We start from the raw sequence: 5,254 nt of genomic DNA, 5'->3' as shown, positions 1-5,254 counted from the left end.
GTCTCTCCCTCCTTCTCTCTCTCCCTCCCTCCTCCCCCCTGTCCCTCCATGCCTGTCTCTTCTTTCTCTTTCTTTATGTCTCTCCCTCCTTCTCTCCCTCCCTCCCTCCCTCCCCCCTGTCCCTCCATGCCTGTCTCTTCTTTCTCTTTCTTCTCTATGTCTCTCCCTCCTTCTCTCTCCCCCTCCCTCCTCCCCCCTGTCCCTCCATGCCTGTCTCTTCTTTCTCTTTCTCTATGTCTCTCCCTCCTTCTCTCTCTCCCTCCCTCCCTCCTCCCCCCTGTCCCTCCATGCCTGTCTCTTCTTTCTCTTTCTCTATGTCTCTCCCTCCTTCTCCCTCCCTCCTCCCCCCTGTCTCTCCATGCCCGTCTCTTCTTTCTCTTTCTCTATGTCTCTCCCTCCTTCTCTCTCTCCCTCCCTCCCTCCTCCCCCCTGTCCCTCCATGCCCGTCTCTTCTTTCTCTTTCTCTATGTCTCTCCCTCCTTCTCTCTCTCCCTCCCTCCCTCCTCCCCCCTGTCCCTCCATGCCTGTCTCTTCTTTCTCTTTCTCTATGTCTCTCCCTCCTTCTCCCTCCCTCCTCCCCCCTGTCTCTCCATGCCCGTCTCTTCTTTCTCTTTCTCTATGTCTCTCCCTCTTTCTCTCTCTCCCTTCCTCCTCCCTGTCCCTCCATGCCTCTCTTCTTTCTCTTTCTCCATGTCTCTCCCTCCTTCTCTCTCTCCCTCCCTCCCTCCTCCCCCCTGTTCCTCCATGCCTGTCTCTTCTTTCTCTTTCTCTATGTCTCTCCCTCCTTCTCTCTCTCTCCCTCCCTCCTCCCCCCTGTCTCTCCATGCCTGTCTCTTCTTTCTCTTTCTCTATGTCTCTCCCTCCTTCTCTCTCTCCCTTCCTGTCCCGTCTCTTACCTCTGTGTCTGTGTATTTCTCCTTTTGTCTCTTGTCTCTGAGCGTGTGAGTATTTGTTCTGCAAGAGTATTTGTTTTCCTATCTGCCTGCAAGAGTATTAATTTTTTTTGTTCTGCAAGAGTATTTGTTTTCCTATCTGCCTGCAAGAGTATTTGTTCTGCAAGAGTATTTGTTTCGTATCTGCCTGCAAGAGTATTTGTTTCCCTATCTCCCTGCAAGAGTATTTGTTCTGCAAGAGTATTTGTTTTCCTATCTGCCTGCAAGAGTATTTGTTCTGCAAGAGTATTTGTTTCCTATCTGCCTGCAAGAGTATTTGTTCTGCAAGAGTATTTGTTTTCCTATCTGCCTGCAAGAGCATTTGTTCTGCAAGAGTATTTGTTTTCCTATCTGCCTGCAAGAGTATTTGTTCTGCAAGAGTATTTGTTTTCCTATCTCCCTGCAAGAGTATTTGTTCTGCAAGAGTATTTGTTTTCCTATCTGCCTGCAAGAGTATTTGTTCTGCAAGAGTATTTGTTTTCCTATCTGCCTGCAAGAGCATTTGTTCTGCAAGAGCATTTGTTTTGCTATCTGCCTGCAAGAGTATTTGTTTTCCTATCTGCCTGCAAGAGTATTTGTTCTGCAAGAGTATTTGTTTTCCTATCTGCCTGCAAGAGTATTTGTTTTCCTATCTGCCTGCAAGAGCATTTGTTCTGCAAGAGCATTTGTTTTCCTATCTGCCTGCAAGAGTATTTGTTTTCCTATCTGCATGCAAGAGTATTTTATTTTGTTTTGCAAGAGTATTTGTTTTCCTATCTGCCTGCAAGAGTATTTGTTTTCCTATCTGCATGCAAGAGTATTTTATTTTGTTTTGCAAGAGTATTTGTTTTCCTATCGGCCTGCAAAAGTATTTATTTTGCAAGAGTATTTGTATCTGAGCGCGTGAGTTGTCTTTGTGTGTGTGTGTGTGTGATTGAGATCGAATAGTTTTGAGAGGGAGGTGGAGATGAGAAAGAGTGAGATAAAGGTGGGAGATAAAGAGAAGGAAGGCGGGGAAATGAGATAATCATTATCCGTACTGTGGGCAGAGAGGGAGAGGGAGAGAGAGAGAAATTTGAGGGACGGAGGGAGGGGAGGTGTAAACGGGAAGGAACTGGTGACTAAAGGTCCATCGATGTTCGAACGAACGGGACACAGACAACACGGTGGTGGGACGGTGTGTGCTGTCCTCAGTATTTGCTGCAGTAAGGACATTCCAAAGATTACCCCGGAAACCTTCATTGTGACCACGCGCGCGCGCGCGCACACACACACATACACACACTCCTGCACACACACACATACACACACACACTCCTGCACACACACACACACACACACACACACACACACACACACACACACACACACACACACACACACACACACACACACACACACACACACACACACATGCACAAACACTTACACACGTGACATTTACACACATGTGTACACGTACTCACACACTTAAGCACACCCCATGCACTTACACACAGCCACACACACACATATATATATATATATGTACATAAATATACATATGCATATACATATACAGAACGCGCACACACGCACATACACACACACACACACACTCATACACCCCTGAACCCCCCCCCCCTCCCCTCCCGATACCTCCCCACACAGAATGTTTAATATCACGTTTAACATTACTAACTACTAGTGGAAAGACACAAGTATTACTACTAGTACACACAGAGAACTTGAAGAAGTAGGAGAAAAGAGAGTATCAGTATCAGTATCAGTAGCTCAAGGAGGCGTCACTGCGCTCGGTCAAATCCATACACACTACATCACATCTACCAAGCAGATGCCTGACCAGCAGCGTAACCAAACGCGCTTAGTCAGGCCTTGAGAAAAAAAAAGAGATAAACAATAAAGAAATAAAAATAATAGATAAAAAAAAATACTACTACTAATACTAATAATAATAATTACAAGGCGCAAAATCTTGATTTAGTCAACTCTAAGCGCGCGCGCACACACACACACACACACACACACAAAGAAAAAAAAGAGAAAAGACAACAATGATGATAAATAAGCAAATAAATGTAAAACATGCAGACACACGTTCACACATACACACGCACACACACACACACATGCATAACAGATATGCAACAAACATGCATTTTCACAGATATGAAAGCACGATCAAATACACATAAACGTACATGAGCACCAACACACACAAAGATATGCAACAAATACACATAAACGTACATGAGCACCAACACACACAAAGATATGCAACAAACAAGTACACATAAACGTGCATGAGCACCAACACACACAAAGATATGCAACAAATACACATAAACGTACATGAGCACCAACACACAACAAAGATATGCAACAAACAAATACACATAAACGTACATGAGCACCAACACACACAAAGATATGCAACAAACAAGTACACATAAACGTGCATGAGCACCAACACACAACAAAGATATGCAACAAACAAGTACACATAAACGTACATGAGCACCAACACACACACAAAGATATGCAACAAACAAATACACATAAACGTTCATGAGCACCAACACACAACAAAGAGAGAAGAATGTCCAATGAAAGAGGGAAGAGAAGAGGGTGGTAAGAGGGGAAATGGGGGAGGGAGAATGGAGAGGGGGGGTGGGGGCGTGGTGGAAGACACGTTCACGGAAATCACTGTCACACGACAACAATAAAACGGAAACGGGCGGCAACAGTCGGTTTTGAGGTCCATAAAACCGGCCCCCAGTACTACCCAGTCAGCAAAAATCCCCCCCCCCCGGGACTTGGCCCATTCCAACAGCTTGACCTTCACTCGATACGTCACTCACGGGGAGGGAGGTCGTTAAAACTCCACTCCACTGCCCGAAAGAAGTGCAGCGTCACAGGGGGGCTGGACTACTATGACTGGCTAGCCAAAGAGCGCTCGTGTTGGTTGGCAGATCAACGACCGTTCCACGATGTCGTGATGCTGTCGTAAACGTGACGCTGAGATACTATCCATTCCTGGCAGGTAAGCGCGTTGGGTTACGCTGCTGGTCAGGCATCTGCTTGGCAGATGTGGTGTAGCGTATATGGTTTTGTCCGAACGCAGTGACGCCTCCTTGAGCTACTGAAACTGAAACTGAAACTGGCAGGGGGAACAACCCTGGCTGGTTTCCTGTTGTGTGGACCCGGCTTCAGTTGGCGAACTTTAATGGCCCGGGGGATAAACTTGTGGCACATGTGATATTACGGCCGTAATGTTTGTGTGTGTGTGTGTGTGTGTGTGTGTGTGTGTGTGTGTGTGTGTGTGTGTGTGTGTGTGTGTGTGTGTGCGTGTGTGTGTGTGTGTGTGTGTGTGTGTGTGTGCGTGTGTGTGTGTGTGTGTGTGTGTGTGTGCGTGTGTGTGTGTGCGTGTGTGTGTGTGTGTGTGTGTGTGTGTGTGTGTGTGTGTGCGTGTGTGTATGTGTGTGTGTGTGTGTGTGTGTGTGTGTGTGTGTGCGTGCGTGCGTGTGTGTGTGTGTGTGTGTGTGTGTGTGTGTGTGTGTGTGTGTCTGTGTGCGTGTGTGTGTGTGTGTGTGTGTGTGTGTGTGCGTGTGTGTGTGTGTGTGTGTGTGTGTGTGTGTGCGTGTGTGTGTGTGTGTGTGTGTGTGTGTGTGTGTGTGCGTGTGTGTGTGTGTGTGTGTGTGTGCGTGTGTGTGTGTGTGTGTGTGTGTGTGTGTGTGTGTGTGTGTGTGTGTGTGTGTGTGTGTGTGCTGTGCTGTGCTGAGCTCTGCTGTTATTGTTGACCTTATTATCCTTATTCTTGTCGTTTACTCCTTTACCTTCCAAAGAACTGTGCTAGCGCTAACACACACACACACACACACACACACACACACACACACACACACACACACACACACACACACGCGCGCGCGCGCACACACACACACACAAACACAAACACGCATACTCACATGCGCACAGCCTCAGATATATCTTTAATTTAAAAACGAAGGAATATGTGGGCAAAGTAACGTGCGTGTACGGGTCATAGTCTGAAGTTAAAAGGCGTTTAACTGAATATCGAGAAAACACACATACACAAATATAAACTGGTATGCAACAATGAAAAGTGTAGAGACGAGTACAAACGTTATCATTCCAAAACGATCGAAGGGTTTACTTTTCTGTGATTCTTGCCGCGTTGCAATACGCTGTAATCCAAAACGCCAAACAGGTTTTCCTTTCACAGTGTGTTATTCTTCATAAAGGTTACAAGCGACAGAAGGTGCATACACTCGTAAACATTTTGTTTTTTTTAATCTTTTTTTAATTTTATTTTATGA

This window comes from Babylonia areolata, chromosome 8, assembly GCF_041734735.1.
Source record: "Babylonia areolata isolate BAREFJ2019XMU chromosome 8, ASM4173473v1, whole genome shotgun sequence".
In the NCBI taxonomy this organism is placed as follows: domain Eukaryota; kingdom Metazoa; phylum Mollusca; class Gastropoda; order Neogastropoda; family Buccinidae; genus Babylonia; species Babylonia areolata.
The sequence above is the reverse complement of the archived record's forward strand: the minus strand, read 5'-3'. Positions refer to the sequence as shown.